The sequence below is a fragment of the Boleophthalmus pectinirostris genome, unplaced genomic scaffold, assembly GCF_026225935.1.
Source record: "Boleophthalmus pectinirostris isolate CB_2022bp ecotype Guang Dong unplaced genomic scaffold, ASM2622593v1 HiC_scaffold_23, whole genome shotgun sequence".
NCBI lineage: Eukaryota > Metazoa > Chordata > Actinopteri > Gobiiformes > Gobiidae > Boleophthalmus > Boleophthalmus pectinirostris.
The window spans coordinates 5,013,540-5,031,767 of NW_026571207.1; positions in this window are offsets into that span (position 1 = coordinate 5,013,540).

Here is an 18,228-nt window from a genome sequence, read left to right on the forward strand (position 1 = left end):
ACACAAATAAACAACAAGCGAATGGTTTTGCATTTTGTTCCCATACTGTACCGAAAATGAACCGAACCATGACCTCAAACCCGAGGTACGTACCAAGCTGTGATTTTTGTGCATCATTACACTCCTAGAAATGAAGGACAAATCATGAAATAATGCACCAATCTGGTACTTTCAAAGGATCGACACAAAAATGAGACTAAATCATATCTGAAGTAGCGCTGCAAATAAAAGTACTACTCAAAATAAACAAGCAGGTGTAACTGAGTACTACCCACCAACTAACAATGCTAACCGTGCACTTCCTACAACATATCTGTAAAGCAGCAAGGCAAAGTTTGCTGGAATAACTGAGAAAGTCCCTTAAAGATGGGATGTTGTTCTGTTTCTGAGTTAATTACAGCATTTTGTTGTTATGGCTAATTTACAATTAGTTAAATGAATCTTGTATTCAGTGATTTGTGAATAACAATGTGTTTTATTGCCTGTGTGAAATTCCTTCAGTCTGACTTTAAAAAGACTAAGAAAGTTCATGATAACAAGAATGGCTTTGATATATATTGTGTTTATCAGACTTGACAAGCGTCTCGGAGTGTGTTTTTTTCAGTTTATGTGATCAAACAAATAACAAATCGTAGACAGTATCTGGTATTTTCAAAGGATAGACAATTAGAAAAGGAAATCATATCTAAAGGAAGCGGTGCAAAAAAAACAGACATTCACGTCGTATAATCAACGGAAAGCTTTTGTCACTTGTAGACTCATCATTCACGATCTGAGCCCTTTTTATCCAAGTCCAGCTCTGGGACTGTCACTGTGGACTGTGTAAGTTGGCCCGAGGTCACCCCTCACTGGCCTCGCTCCAGAGAGAGAGGAGCCGCTCGGAGACTTTCTGTTTCCAGCGCTCTGGGAGGTTTTAATGCGGCACAGCTACAACCGTCATGTTCACACCGGCCCAAGAACCGCTTTCAGGCTACGTTCATATGATGATGGTCTGAAGACGAAGACACAGTGGCGTCGCGTCTTCATTTTTTATTCCGTGTTTAGACAAACGTTTTCGGGAAGAAATCCGTGTGCATAGGGTGACGCAAAAGTGTGTGGAATTCGATTGGGTTTGCATGCCAGGTGGATCGGTGATGTATGTGACATAAACAGTGTTGGGGAGTAACAGATTACATGTACTGGTGTTATGTAATCAAAGTACAAATTATGAGTAACTGTATTCAGTTACAGTTACTGTTTTAATGAGTGGTAATTGGATTACAGTTACTTTGCTGAAATAAATGGATTACATGGCGGTATGTTCCTGTTTTCACATTTTGGGCTATATCCCTTAATTATTTATTTATTTATTTTATTTATTTTTAATTTTTTGGTAATTTCACTCATTGCCAGACAGTAAACCAGGGCTAAAACCAAGTCTAAATCAGGACTAAATCAGGATTGAACCAGGACTGAACCTAGGTCTAAACCAGGACTAAAACCAGGTCTAAACTAGATCTAAACCAGGTCTAAACTAGATCTAAACCAGGTCTAAACCAGGACTAAAACCAGGTCTAAACTAGATCTAAACCAGATCTAAACTAGATCTAAACCAGGTCAATACCAGGACTAAACCAGGTCTAAACTGGATCTAAACCAGGTCTAAACCAGGACTAAAACCAGGTCTAAACTAGATCTAAACCAGGTCTAAACTAGATCTAAACCAGGTCTAAACTAGATCTAAACCAGGTCAATACCAGGACTAAAACCAGGTCTAAAACCAGGTCTAAACCAGGACTACACCAGGTCAAAACTAGATCCAAACCAGGTCTAAACTAGATCTAAACCAGGACTAAAACAGGATTTAACAAGACGAAACCATTCTATCAATAATATTTTCAATACAGTTAAGTAAAGTCTGGGCTTTTTATTGTCTTTTAGCAGACAAAACATCTTAAGAGAAGATATCCGAGTCTTTGCTTCTCTACAGAAAATCAAGTAATCCAAAGTATTCAGATTACTTTACTCACTTTAAGTAATTTAATGGATTATGTTACAAACTACATTTTGGGGTATGTAATCTGTAATCTGTAGGGGAATATATTTTAAAAGTCACCTTCCCAACACTGGACATAAACACGTACGTGAGCAGATCTGACCAGAGTTTTGCGTCTTGGGCAGCGTAAACAAACGCTACGGCGGAAATAAATAATCCATTCAGTTCAAGTTGCGCCAGCTCAATGAGATGACACTCTCGCAGTCCAAAACACACATGACATGTCAGAATAGAGATACTAAAAAGTGTTGGAAAAACGGCATGTCTAATAGAGGGATGTCAGAATGAAGGGATGTCGGAATAGACCCCGGCCAGAAAACTTCAAATAACTGTTACTTGGATAATTGTAACTCCGCTTCTGGCATTTATTATTTCACGGCTGCAGCTGCCATGGGGTAGACTGGCAGAAATGTGGCTGATTAGGTAAACAAATAAAAAAAAAATAAGCACAATGAGCAGTCAATTCAATAATAATAATAATAATAATAGAAAAACTCAAACAAAGTGCAGCTCAGCAGGTTGAATCATCAGGGAAGTGTGAGGAGAGTAACAGCTCCCAGGACAAAAGTATCTCTCCTGTGTGTCCTGCAGCATCACAGCCGCCTCCAGGGGGAGCAGGTGAGCTCTGGACACGCAACGGAAAATCCTCTCCAAAATGTATAGCTATCTCCAAATAGGGTCGCCATGGATATAGGAAAAATACAAACTGCTCAATCACACAGTCCTAGTCCTTAACGTCTGTCTTTTGAACTACATAAGCTTCTCTGCTGGTCAAAGTCCCAAAATATTATGTAAAAAATGTAAAATGTATTTCAAAACTGCTCAGTGTGCCTGCCAGTCAGTCACAAGAGCAGCCATGGTGTCCACGCAATTACTGTATCGACTAGATCATACATGAAAGCTCGAACAGTGTGTTTTGTTTATTGTGGGCACATTTTCTTTGCAACAGAGGTGAGATTTTAGTTAATTTAGTTATAGTAATGCGATAAGGTTTGAGCTGTAGAGAGTTGAGTAAGTGACTTCTATGGCCGATTATTGCTTCATTCTGCTGTTCATTTGTTGCGCTCTTGCCTTTTAATGATACTGTCGATGTATTTCTTGCCCAAGGACAAAACAACAATGTCCTTCAGATGCAATTTACTTATTCAAAAAATTCTATCATTTGAAAAGAGCAGAATTTGTGAATTATTTAAAGGGCCACGCCATATCATACTTTTGTGGTGTTATAATGTTTCCTAAAAAAACATACCTGGAGTTGTGTTTTGTTTCATCTGTACATGTTTAGCGCACACTGCGGATTTAGACTGAGTTCTTCTCTAAAACGAAATACACTGTTCCACCTTATGATGCCATGTGGTGTTGCTGCTGTCAAGTCAAAAAGCCCAGCCCCTGCACCAAGTCTTCACCTCCACTCCTGAGCCTTCTCTCCTCTCACCTCTGCTCCCTCCTCTTCCTCTTCACCACTCCTCCCCTCTCCTCTTTTATTAGTTGATGAGGTTATTTTTAGTCTGGCCAGTAGATGGCAGCAAGAAAAAAAAATCAGGTAACCAGGTGTGTCTCTGGAATCATTTAATGCCCAGGTGTGCGCAAACACAAACCAAACAAAACGAAGGAATGTGAGGGGAAACACAGACACTACTGGTGAGTCAATTTACCTTTAAATTTAGTTTTAAGTTTAGTTAAAGTAAATAGTAAATAAATTCAGTTTAAGTTTGAAAATGCCAAAACATCGTCAAGTTGAATAACTAAATTGTTCGATTATTTATAAAGTAGTAAATCTGATTTAAAGTGAATGATGTAAATTCTAAGTTAAAGTAGCTCTAGTTAAAAATATATATATATGTTATTTAGCAATTAAAAAACAATGTATTTATTTATCAAAATTTGTCTTGAAATAATAAAATATTACACTTCATGTAGTCATTTAAAACTGTTATATTTAGGATTAAAAATGTATTGGTAAAATAATAGATTGGTTAAAATTGTAGCTATTTAAGTTCATGTATAAAATGTATACTAAATATTATAAATAAATGCAATAAATATTATATATAAATAATAAATATTATAATTGAAGTGTATTAATTAAAATTAAAATAGATTATATAACTAATGAAACTTTAAAATGTAAATTTAATTTCATACATGTGTTTACTTTAAAGGTTTTCGACCTGCTACTGCTACCTCTGCAGCTACTACAACTACAAATACTACTACTACTACTACTACTACTACTACTACTAAAGAAATCTAATTATTTCAATAAAAATCTTCAAGCTGAGTTGAGCCTTGTGTCTATTTCCCTGTTTTTTTCAAGTTGGACCTGCATTCCGAAAGTAAAGACTTGACATGCAGGTTTTAACTCTCTGGAATTTTACGGGCAGGTGGGTCAGGACTAAATGAGGACTAAACTAGGACAACACCAGGACTAAACCAGGTCAAAACCAGGACTAATCTTGGACTTAAGAGAGAGCCATGCCAGGTCCTTTTGCCCGCGGTCACCCAACAGTCTACACAGGCGCACCTCCGAGCCCGTCCCGACAGTCAGTCCTGGTTCAGTCCTGGTTCAGTCCTGGTTCAGTCCTGGTTCCGTCCTGGTTCCGTCCTGGTTCAGTCCTGGTTCGTCCTGGTTCCGTCCTGGTTCCGTCCTGGTTCCGTCCTGGTTCAGTCCGTGGCGTGTGCAGTGCAAAAGTCTGGCATCTCGATCAGTGTTTCTTCTGCTTGGTAAATAAAGCCTGTGAAGTGATGACAGTCGAGTCGCGTCTGTGAATTTGTTTTCGCACTGAAGAAAGCGAAACCGTTTCCTTTTAATTTCGTGATTGTAATTCTTGAAGTCGTATCTTTTCAATTTGTATTCTGATGGACGCTTCAGTTAGAATGATTTTAATTTGAGTATGATTTATCACGGGCAGATTTAACTTTGATATAATCACGGGTTAACGGGCGGGTGTGGTGCTGTACTGCGCAGGGGTGGGCGAGTGCGGGTCTCCCAAAATGGACTTGTGCAGGACTCTGTAATTTCAGCCCTAGAATTGTCAATCTTTACTGAACTCTTACCACTGCATGACATCACAAGGTAGAACAGAGCATTTTGAGCTTTGGAGATTTAGACTAGTAATAAAGAGTTACTCAAACATGTATGAATGAAACAAAACACAACTCTGGGTTTGTTTTTGAGGAGGAAACGACTTTATAACATGACCTAAAGCTCACAAGAGTCCAATTTGAGTAGTTTTGTTTTTCCAGTTACATTTAACGTTGAATTATAATAAGATGCCACTATTTTCTAAGTTACTCTTGCTTAAGTAGTACTTTTTCCAAATACTTTTTTTTTTTTTACTCTTACTTGGGTACTTTCTTGGACCACTTCTGTGCTTCTATTTGAGTATTTTAGAAGTAACGTTACTCTTAATTGAGTTAAATTTTTTGGTACTCTACCCACCTCCAGTCACTAATACAAAAAAAAAAAAAAAAAAAACCTGCAAATTTGCCACTTTGTAAAAACAATATTTAGGCCTATCTAGGATTTTTGTAGGATTCTGTGAGCCTGGATGAATGGAGTTTATATTGTTTGCATTCTGGTCCAGAGTTTTGGAGGAGTGAGCGATCTTCAGTCCCGTCGTGCAGAAGGTCTCTCTTGCAGGTCACAGTTGGCTGAAGTTCGTCCCGGCGCAGATGAGGCACGGGGCTAACAGCTTAACCTTTCCACTGGAGCAGGACGCCCGCTGAAATAGAGAGCTTTTCTATTATCTTAACCTCTGCAACACCGGGGCACACACAGCTCCACTGTGAACGCCTACAACTCATTTTACACTTTTAGCTATTCTGCTACTGGTTTGGAGTTTGTTTTCACTGCGGATTTAGTTCTGGTTTAGTTCCAGTTCAATCTAGGTTCAGAGCTGGTTCAGTTTTGTTGGTGCGTGAGTGGAGACCTGGTTTAAACATTGTTCCCACTCTTTTTCTCTGATAAAATTTCAAAACTTTTCCATGGCCTTTTCAAGACCTCAAGTGAATTTTCCAGGACTTTACAGCACCTGCATTTGTAGAATTGATCAGACTTTTAGGACTAAATATGAAATGTTAACCCTTTCCACCCACCTTCTGTTCATGGTAATATTGTGGAGTAAGAAAACTTTCAGAAATATTCGTGCAAATAGAATAGAAATCTGTGCATATTTGACTGTAGTTGCGCATAAAATAAATATTTGTAAACTCTCAAATGTGTCCATTTGTACATAAAATATATTGTGTGTATTTTATCCATCAGAATACGAGTTGAAAAGTTACGACGTCAATAACTACAATCACGAAATGAAAATTTACGATTACGCTTTCATCACTACGAATACGAATTCACATTTTTCACGAAGACGCATTTTCATCAGCAACTCCTTCCACAAAGTCGTCCCACCATCGACTGGTTCTCCGGGTCTCGTCCATATCCGTCTGACTCGCCTGTGACGACCTGGTGCATCCAAAATTTGACAGAGGTGATAACAGATCCATTTGTTGGGACGCCTCCTGTTTCTGTGTACTGTACGTATGTGACGTAAACACAAACACGACGTGAGCAGATCTGACCAGAGTTTTGCGTCTTGGGCAGTTTAGACGGAAACGCTACGGCGGAGTGTATTCAACTTCTCCACTCTGGTGGGTGGTTTCAGATTTTTTGCATTTTTAAGCCCCGAAAACGTCATCACTGTCTAAACGAAAGGCACTTCAGTTCAAATATTTTATTGTTTTTACCCGCAAGCGTTCTCGTGTAAACAGGCCCCAAGTTCATACAAAACGGTGTGACTTTTGACAAACTATATGCCACATAGTTCACTTGCTTGGCATCTGACATTATCAGCTGTTGACGTACTCAAACCCCCCGCCAAGTATCAGTGTTTTAGTTTATATCAGGATTGATAAAGTTCGTATTGTCTGTAATATTTTAAAACCACCATAAAATGCAAAATGGACTTCCTGAGCTTTTGACCATGTTCAATGCGAGGGAGCAATGTCCCGCTTTTTATAGCAACAGTGCTCGAAAAATCCTGCTTATTTTGCCGCCCACTGTCGAGGTCTTCTTATTTGCAACTCTGGGTCATATGCATAAAGTTATTTTTTCAACATAAAAAACAAGAATAAACAAATATCTGCTTATAGTCCAATGAGATTCATTTGGTCTTCCAATATTCTATGTTATTAGGTTCTTTTTTTCAGACCTAGAGTGTTATTTCATACCTGACAGTTTCGACTGCTCACTAGCGTCTTCCTCAGAGTCACGTGATGTTGCTGTGACGTGTCCAGTCAGCTGATTTAAACAGGTTTTGGCGCTGTCTTCCTACCGGTGGAGGCAGGACGACAGCGCCATCTGCAGTCCCACTTCCTCAGGACAGCATCCCAGGTGTGTGAGAGTAAAAAAGCCCCCTCGTCCCGGTTTACAGTCCTGTGGGCACGTTTCCTTATTTCGATTGCTTCTTTAATCCAGCGGCGATGTTTGTTTTCCTCTGTCCCAATGATGTTTGCTCCATCCCAATCCATAACGTGGTTCTCTCTTTTGCAATGGTCAGAAATGGCCGATTTGAGTTGTTCCTGTTCTGCTTTGTGTTTTGTTGCTCGTGTGCACGCCTTCGCTGTTTCCTTCTCGCATTCTGTTCTATGTTCCTTTTTTCGTGTACTGAACGCCCTCCCTGTTTCCCCGATGTGTGTTTTATTGCAGGACATGCAGGGTATTTCGTATATTACATTACATTTATGCTCCGGTTCCATTTTGTCTTTCGGGTGGACGAGTATTTGTCTGAGTTTTCTGTACGGTTTTACTGGTGTGTTGATATTGTGTTTTTTCATCGCCCTCTGTACTTTTTCTGTTATGCCCCTGATTACCATACATCAGGACACGTCACAGCAACATCACGTGACTCTGAGGAAGACGCTAGTGAGCAGTCGAAACTGTCAGGTATGAAATAACACTCTAGGTCTGAAAAAAAGAACCTAATAACATAAAATATCTGCTTAGAGACTCGGTTTTGCATTTGAACATGAAGTAAATAGACCTTTTCAGTTGTGTGTTTAAATTAACAACATGTGAAATATGTATGGATTACTCTGGCAAACGTATCTTTTGGAGCTCTTTTCCATGGCCCCGCAGTGTTGAGGCTGAGTCTGAAGTGAAGGTGTAAATACCTGGTGATCCTTTAGTCCTATATAGTTTTAAGAGAACCCCGGGGTCCATTTGTGCTGCTGTGTTTCATCAGGTCGAGCTGTAAAATAACTTTATACTCGTTCACAGTCTCTGATCATTTATGAAAGCGTGTGCTGCCGGACAGAGGTCACCACCACAGTTTAATCAAACAAAGCATCGTCTGAACAACAGGACCACAGGTGGAGGAAACTTTGCGAAGACTAAGACTTTGATAACATAGTCTGCTCTTCTTTTGAGTACCATCGTTTCATACTTGAGTGAAAAATGTTTGGCTTTTCAAGTATCTCTTGTTCAGGAGTGATAGAAGAATGGCGCGTGAGATTGACGGGCGGATCGGTGCCGTAACTGCAGTGAAGAAGGAGCTGAGTCCAAAGGCAAAGCTCAACATTTATCGCTCAATTTATGGTGTACTCTAACCTATGGACCCTGGTTTAGTCCTGATTTAGATCTACGTTCTACTCTCTCTCGGATACAAGTTGTCAGAATGAGTTTTCTCTGCGAAGGGGATCCTTTGAGAGAGGGTCAGGAGCTCAGGAGGAGGCCACAGGGAAGACCGAGAACACACTGAAGGGACTATGTCTCTCCAATAGCCTGGCCCGGGAGTGACTTTACACTTTGGGGAGAAAAGAGAGGAGAGACTCAGAGCATACAAAACAAATGTGGAACTTATAAAACACGTTAATACATTGTTTTCGGCGAATACATTCTCAAAACAATAAAAAGTACTAACATGGTGACCAGTGACACAGTTAAGATCGTTTTATTTAGAATTTTACAAAACATTTTACACTTTCTTTCCCAGTCTGGCCATTTCAAATTTTACTTCTGTTTGGAAATCATGACACCATCACACTAAGGGGGAAAAAAAAAAAGTTTTACCGAGCAACTATGACGTAGAGTAGACCAAAACTCCTCTAATGTACACAGAGATCATTATTTGACAAATAAAGTAAAATAAAATTGTTGAAATCGTGATTAAGTATCAGAAAAATGTGTTTTGTCACTGCCTGTGTGAGGTTAGTGTGGCAGTGTGCTACAGACTTTAATGACTTTCTAAAGTTTTCAATCCAATCCATTTTAATAATATAGCACATTTTATAAACATGACAGTTGGGTCCGGTCAAGCGGTAACGGAGGGAAACAGGGGCAGATTTTTTACATTCAGAAACTAGATGGACTATTGAAATAAGTAAAGTATCAGAATGTAGGAAAGAGTTACACTCCAACAGGGTAAAGTTAAACCTGTGATATTCTTTCAAGTTTTTGACAAAAAATAAAAAAACTCATGTCGGCAACGGAGGAAATGAAATATGCAGCACTTTTTGGGCAATAAATACAAACAGTGATAACTCTTGGTTCTCACTTACATATCCTTAACAAACTGGTTTGAATATTTGCTTCATATAGTTTTCTACCATATGGTACAAGATTAGGTTGAAAAACCTCTTACTTTTTGAGTAATGAGATTTTTTATTAAGAAAGGTCATGGTAACGGAGGGAAAATTGTGCAAACAAGTAGAAGGTGCATGATTTTACATAATTTGTCGCTTTTTTCTTCCGAATACTTTAATATTACTTCAAAATGAAAGGAAACTATTTCTATAAAATTTGCTGACAAATAAAATGTGAACACATGTCACTGTCCCTTCCAAGCAAATTTTTATCATTTTAAATAATTTTAATTTTTTTTTTTATCATGTACCTTCATCAACAGTTCAAAGATGGAATAACACAAGATATGATGAAATACATCCATTTATTTACATGATTTGCAGGTCTTTGAAATTTGGGAAATAATTTTTGTTCCATGTTTCATACATGGTCTGTTGAAAACATATGTAACTTTAGAACCAAAAATGCTACAGAAAAAAGGTAAACAGTTTCATAAACTAGAGTACATATGTATCTGTTGAATACATTTTTATATCAGATGCATTAACTTGAATTTTTGGCCTTGCTGTTTACTTCTGCTTGACTGGGCCCAGTTTCCAAAGTGCTGCACAGACAAATTGATACAATAAAACATTTAAAAACAATACATAAAAAGTGTTAAAATGCATAAATCTAAAAATGATAAAACAATGAATAAAATAAAATAAAATAAAGAGAAGAGTCTTGCGTGACTTGTGCATGTCCCAAACTGCACCGCACCTGCAGTCAGTGTACACCGGCTCTTACGCACTCACCTGCATTTAACACATACATCCTTTCAGTAATATTCATTCAGCATCATAACCTATTTTATCAGAGTGAGATAAACTGTTTTAGTGCTCCGACGACACTAGCGTTCGTACATACTTTACGTTCTATATTTCATTCAGAGCTGGTCCGTTGTGCTCTGACTGTTATTTGCGTGGGCGCTCCTTTAAGTTTGTGTAGAGTGAGTCATTTGGCTGGGGGACATGTGTTGCTCAGACGTCCCTGTGTGTGACAGGAGCAGACGTCTGTTCACAGCTTCAGTATCACAGCGGTTTGTGGCGTCAGCACCTGGTCACTGCTCCTGTCGCGCTCTCACCTGTCACTCACCGCGCTGACCACTCTGAAAAGTCTATGGGAGTTATTTAGAACTAGACATAAGCAATATTAAAGACAGACACTACAGCCAAAACTTGTATTTTTTTTAGTAAGTTTGGTCTCTAGAAAACTACATCTGCACTTTAATTTTTTCCCACTTGGACGCCGACTAGGAACAACCCATACATATATTACAGGGGCTGCCCATAGAGCATAACTGCATAAAAGAAAACAGACTTCCATGAGTGATTATAAATGATTTTTACACTCATGAACTTTAATTGAACACAGACATATTTGTATCTCTGGAAACCTTAGACTCTGAACTATTCATTTATGGATGTTTAAATGTGATTCAACTCATTTACAGGTTTATAACAGCTCACTGAAAATGAGAGTTTACCTGGTCAGGTGCAAAATTGAAAAAAACAAAAAACTACATTCAGCATCTGATATATGCATGTTCTGAGTACTATATTCATAAAAAAAAAGTAAAAACAATATATATATATATGTTTGTCAAAGTGTTTAAACAGATTTCATATCACCAGATACAGTAGAGCCAAGTGTACACCTGTTTTTACCTGTTGTTCACCTGTGTGGAGCTAATTCGTTTTTCCATTTAACTTATTCAACTCATTTAAATTATTCAATTCGTTTAGATTATTATAATATAATAATATAATAATAAAACTCTTCCTCATCAGTGGGTGTCCAGTATTTGTCATCTTGGTCACTTTCTCGTGTGCAAAGCTCCGCATCAGTGTTTGTTTCTGTAGCGATTCTGTTATACATCGCATCTTGGAATAAAAGACTGAAATATTTTTAAGGACTCGCCTGAGCAACATCCAGATTTCGGGGCAATTTTGGTCCATAATCGAGTATAAAGTCTCGGATAGTTTGTTTGGATATCGCAGGACTCCACACAGACGCATCACCAGCATTCTCACCTTCATAAGTTTCACTCTCTGAAAGTCCGTCGCTGTCACTGTTTTCCACTTTATAATCAACTTCATCATCACTTTGAAATCTATAAAAGTCACTTTCTCTAAACTTATCCATAAAATACACCCGCTCCTCATTATTTCTAAAACTGCGCCGCACCGCCACACGCGCCGCAGTCTTTCCATTGCTCGTGTTTTTTTCCAGAAGCTACAATCGTCACAACTTCAATTAACTTCGTAAAAAATCTGTGAAAGCGCATCCTGGAATCCTATTGGTCAGCCTAGTGTGGGTTGTAGTGGCCCCGACCTATCACAGCCTCTGTTTACATGTGAAAAACCAAGCCGTTTCTAATGGTCGTCAAATCACGTCTTTTGTGATGCAGCGGAGGTGTCAAAACACGTCATTAAGGAAACCGGGGGGGTCGTCAAATGTCGTCTTCATGGGGGAAAGAGTTACGGAAGAGGTATTATGAGTTTTTTATGAGAACCATCTTAAAATCAAAAAACACGTGAGTAAGTTAGTGATCTCCCTGTCTCTCTGTTTTTAATCTAATATGTCAACAAATTATTTTACAAAATATTCTAGTACTCCTGAGCATGTACTCGTTCTCCTGAGATTATTGCATAGCGCTGTTACTTATACCACGACCATGTCCCATAAGCAGAGCCATATTAAAGAGGAGCAGAGACATTGTCATTCTCCATTCCAGCCCAGTGCGCTTGAATCCTGGAGCCCCGGGAGCGCGCTGGGCCCTCTCTCCCCATTAGACTCCCCTCTCTCTGGGCTGCTTGTTAGCCCTGAGCTCCGAGCCCGGTTCAGTCTCTATTACTCTGGTGTCTGGCGTCTTCGCTTGGACAATTCTCCTGGCGGTGGGGGGACGGAGCTGCCGCAGAGGTGTGGCGCTCGGGAAAATGAGAAAGTGAACACGGATAGCACAACTTCACCAGCGCGGGCCCTGACCTGAGCACTGACCCGTGGCTCCACCTGTTCCTGCTAATAGTTAAAGCATTATATATATATGGTAATTGCTTCGTCTGCAAGGTTCCGCAGTATGGCATTAAAAGCGCTACACCTGATTTTGACTGTCCTAAAAACGTGTACGACAGAACTGGTTCATTTTAAACAGTTTGCAGTGGCCCAAAATTATTCCTCACTTACCTTATGCATTCTGAGCATTCAAATTATTCACCACTAGCATGCTAACAAGCACTTCCTGATTCACAGACAATGAAAGCTTTATAATTAGATGCAGACATACTGTATTTTGACATCAGGTGCAGCTTATACAATATATTTGTACTGGGACAAGACACATTTTGCTCAAATACATGGGGAAAAATGGGTACAGTAAGAAAGAGTAAGAAAGTTTTCAGAAATGTTTGTGTGCGTAGGATAGAAATCTGTGTATATTTGGATGTAGCTGAGCGTAAAATAAATATTCGTAAACTCTCGGAATGAGTCCAGTCGTACATAAATTGCGTTGTGTGTATTTTATCCAGCAGAATACAAATTGAAAAGATACGATATCAAGAATTACAATCACGAAAGGAAAATTTATGATTACGCTTTCTTCAGTACGAATACGAATTCACAGTCCAGAAACCAGGACTGAACCGGGAGGACAAAACCTAAAACAGAAATAAACCAGGACTAAACCAGTTCTAAATCTCCTCTAAACCAGGACTAATCTTGGACATGAGAGGAAGAACCCCGAGCCTGTGGAGCAGGGTGTCCGCAAAGGGCAATCAGGCGACGACTGCGCTTAACCGCCTGGGATGTGGAGCTCTGCGCCGGTCCTTTCGCCTGTAGTCACCCAACAGTCTTCATGGGCACACCTTTGGGCCCGTCCCGACACTCAGTCCTGGTTCAATTTTGGTTTAGTCTTAGTTTAGTCCTTCTGGTTCAGTCCTGGGTTCAGTCCTGGTTCAGTCAGTATGCGGCGCAAAAGTCCAGCATCTCGATCTATGTTTCTTCTGCTCCATAAATAATGGCTGTGAAGTGATGACGTATTTTGACAGTCGAGTTGCGTCTTTCTTCAGTACGAATTCGTATTCGTACTGAAGAATGCGTAATCGTAAATTTTCATTTTGTGATTGTAATTCTTTATGTCATAACTTTTCAATTCGTATTCTGCTGGATAAAATACACATAATGCATTTATGTACAACTGGACTCATTTGAGAGTTTACGAATATTTATTTTACGCTCAACAACAGCCAAATATGCATGGATTTACCAAATATGCACACCAATATTTCAGAAAGCTTTCTTACTCCATAGTACAGGACCTTTAAACTTACTATGCATTTATCAAATTACAGGTGTGGATTAAATGGCTCATTTTAGTCATGTTATAATGTTGTTACCTCATCAAAAACAGACCTGGAGTTGTGCTTTGTTTCATTCACACAGCGGTAGTTTTCAAGTTAACAGCTACTTTTTACCTTTGGTTCAGTAGATGTTGGCAATTCCAGGGCTGAAATAATCCAAATGACTCTAGTGAGGAGTTTAAAAACAAGTGAGGACCTGTATTACCAGTACACTGCCTAAATATGCCTAGGGTTTGTGTGTTAAACATGTGTAAATGAAACAAAACACACCTCTGAAGTATTTTTGATGAGGAAATGACATAAAAAAAGATCAGAAAATAGTGTAATATGGTCCCTTTTTAATGCTACACTATGGAACATCCAGGGTAAACCATAACGTCTTTAAACCAGCGTGAATGAAATTAAGTAAAGCGTATGAAAAAAACATTATAAAACAGAAAACAGCGCGGATTCACCCTGCACTAAACGATCTGTCAGTTGCGTGGGTGTCGTAGCGGACTTCTATAGTAGGGCTGTAATAAGTACGCTGAACTCTGGCCCCCTGTATTCTAATGTTCAATTACAATGTGTACAATAGCGCGCGATTGGCGGAGTGGATCGTGAACTAAAAGCTAAACGTGGCCCTTTTGCATCAGATTGATTTTCACTCCGCTGCCTCAAATGCAAATCGGAAAAAACGTTCTCAGTGAAAGCTTTATGGACGGTCAGATATTAAGCTTAAACTCCGCTTCACTAACAGCGCCTGAGTATAAAAGCCGATGCAATTAAGTGCTTACTACCAACTGTTACTGCGCCATATATGTACGAGCTGTATTCAGATGGACTTGAGTTTATTGGGCGGGTGGGTGTATTTCCTATTTGTTTTAAATTAATTCTACTTTTCAGAGTACTTTTCTTTCTGCATACTTTCACTCTTGAGTAATATTTTTTAGTGAAATCACAGTATTCTCACTAAGACTAAGAGTTTTGGTTCCTCTTTCCGCTGTGAGTAAGTCTAAAGTGACAAAGGTTTTAGATCAGACATGTGAAACTCAGGCCTGGGGACCAAATTTGGCCCGCGATATAATTATATTTGGCCTCCGAGATCATATCAAGTATCATATCAAGCATGTATTAGAGCTGGCCCGCCGGCTACAGATAGACTATAGAGCAGGCGGTAGTAGGTTAGGTGTTTTATTGGTTTAGGGGTTTTTAAAGTTTCATCGGTGTCTCCAACCTGTAGCTCGGGAATTACCAGTAGCTCTCAACCCCCTTTCAAGTAGATCGCCAAGGGATTCCTGAATTACATGTATTATTATTGTAAATCTATCATTTTGATGCCTGACTTTGTACACTCATAAGTCAGTAATGGTTCATGTTCTATGTTTGATCTAACTGTACCCCATCTAAGTCTTGGCTCTTAAGTGTATTTTATTTTCTGTGACCACTAAAATGAGTTAGCCTGATTCATCAGCTGGTTTCACTTCATGGAAACCATCTGACCTCGCAGCATTAGGATTCGTTCGCTCGATGGTTGGCGGGTACTTTTTTAATTGAACAAGTCGCTGCTATTTGGTCATGACGTATGAATGGGCAATAACGTCTTTCCCCTTGATAAAATTCACCAAACATTCTCTTTGTTCCGGCTTTAAATCCTCGATCCCGGGAATCGTTGCCAACACAGAATGTCTGTCTTCGTCTACATCAGGCATGTCCAAACTATGGCCCGTGGGCCAAATGCGGCCCTCAGACATTTTTTTCTTGGCCCTCAGGCTTCCAGGTGAATTGGCCCAAATTACCTTGCATCAATAGAAAATTAACTTTGTACTGCAAGTTTTTTGAAAATGTACCTTGATAAAGCATATATTTAATATTTAGTGTGTTGTTTTAAAGATCTTGGCATGAAAAAAGACTGATGGCTCATTCTAACATGTTTAAACATGTACATATTTCAATTATTCACTGTATTGAGCATCAGTCTATGGCCCTCGATCAGCCCTCTGCTTCATCTGTGTTTAGAGATGTGGCCCTTGATGAAAAAAGTTTGGACACCCCTGGTCTACATCCATCTCGACCTCTTTGTTTACTGTTGTGTTGTACCACAAAAGGGACCCAGACAGACGCTTGAGTTTGACGTCATGGCTTCACAGCTCTTCTCTGATTGGTCGGTGTGTGGTCTACAACTTCCAGGGTTCTTGCAAACCGTCTAGTGTATTCTGATTCCTGACCTAGTCGCTGGAGAGAAATGAAATTGAACAGAGGCACTAGGTGGCACCATCCTGGATAAAAATTACTAGTTCTCTGGAATTTTTGTTTTGTAAAGGTAGCTCACCCGAGGAAAAAGGTTGGAGACCCCTGCTATAGAAACATTATTCATTTAAAATTGTGTTATTATTTTATATTTTGCTTGTTCTGGATTCAATGTTTAATCAAAACTATTATTAAACATTTAATTTAAGACGAAAATGTTTAACATTACATATCACGAAAGAAGAAAAAACATGCAGATGTTGCTGAAACTTTTCAATAAATATTTAGTTTGGTCCATGACTTAGTCCCAGTTTTTAACTTTGGCCTCTGTGAATTTGAGTTTGACACTCCTGCTTTAGATTGACAATATGAAATGATTTGAACATTTGTGTTTCTTGCAGCACTCCTTCAGATATGTTATTTTGTCTAATTTTTGTATCTGTCCTTTGAAAATACCTGATGTTGTGAATTGTTTAATGGTTTGTCTTTCAATTTACATTAACTTCATATTTTAAATAAGATGTTACTCAGTTACACTACCGGTCAAAGTTTTAGAATGCCCTAATTTTTTCCAGTTATTTATTGCAATTCAAGTCATGCAAGTCCAGTGAAGAGCTTGAAATGGTACAAAGGTAAATACTGAACAGCCAGAGGTCAAGAAAAGATAAAAGAACAAAACACAAGTCCAAGCTCTGCCAAAACTACCTCAGGAAAAAAGAACAAGATGGTAAAACTTGAAAACATGGAGTGTCCAGCACAGTGTCCAGACTTAAACCCCATCGAGGTTTTGGGAAGAACTGGACAGAAGAGTGAAATAACCTAAAGTGCCACACATTTATGGAAACTTCTGCAACAGACTTGGGAACAACAAACATTCAGAATATTTGATTTCTATTGTAAAAAGAACAAGCCACGAGTGAGTTCAGCTGTTATATCTGCCAAAGGTGGACACTTTCATCAATCAAAAGTTTAGAATATGTTTTGGTCAACAGTAAACACTAAAGAACTGGAAAAAGTGTGGTGTTCTCAAACTTTTGACGGTAGTGTACACTGTAACTTACTCTTACTTGAGCAGTAGTTGGTCCAGTACTTTGTTGATTGGGCAATCAGGGACACACATGGTCTGACTGACAGGGACTGAAAAACATCACAGATTTCTGCAGAAGAAAACTAGTTAATCAGAGACATTTTGTTCTAAATGATAGGTGAACATTGCAAATAAGTCCAGAAAAAAAGAAAGTAGAAAAAAGATTACTTCAACCAGGACGCAAGACTGTGTGTGCACCGTTGTAGTGACATGGCATACCTCACCTAGCCTGATTCATCAGCTGGTTTCACTTCGTATAAACTATCTGACCTCGCAGAGTTAGAAATTGGTTGCTTGACGGTAGGCGTGTACTTCTTTTAACTTTAACTAATCGCTGCTATTTGGTCGTGACGTATGTAATGCACCACTAACAGGGATAACTGGTATATTAAGGTTTTCCCAAATCCCATAAGAAGAAGGGCAATAACGTCTTTCCCCTTGAAAAAAATCACTGAACATTCTCTTTGTTACGACTTTAAATCCTCGATCTCAGGCATCATTGCCAACACAGAATGTATGACTCTTCGCTGTTTGGCTGGCGCCCGAACTCGCACTTCTGGGGTTTTTGCGAACCGTCTAGTGTATTCCGATTCCTGACCTAGTCGCTGGAGAGAAATTTAATTGAGTGGAGGCACTAGGTGGCGCCAGATCGGATATACCTCACCAGCACAAGAAAAGAAAGTACCCAACAGCTTTGCTTAAAGGGACAGTCTGGAAATTTGAACATAGGGCCTCATTTCCTAGTGAGCCAGAGTGTTGGAAACGTGTGGAGAAAATATTCCATCCAGTCCTTGTATTTGCAGACGTCGCTGGTGCTAGACTAGTGCATGTCAATGGCCATAGTTCTCCTGCCACTAAAAACAGTCTTACCCACTCCACAAAACACCCGAAGCAAATC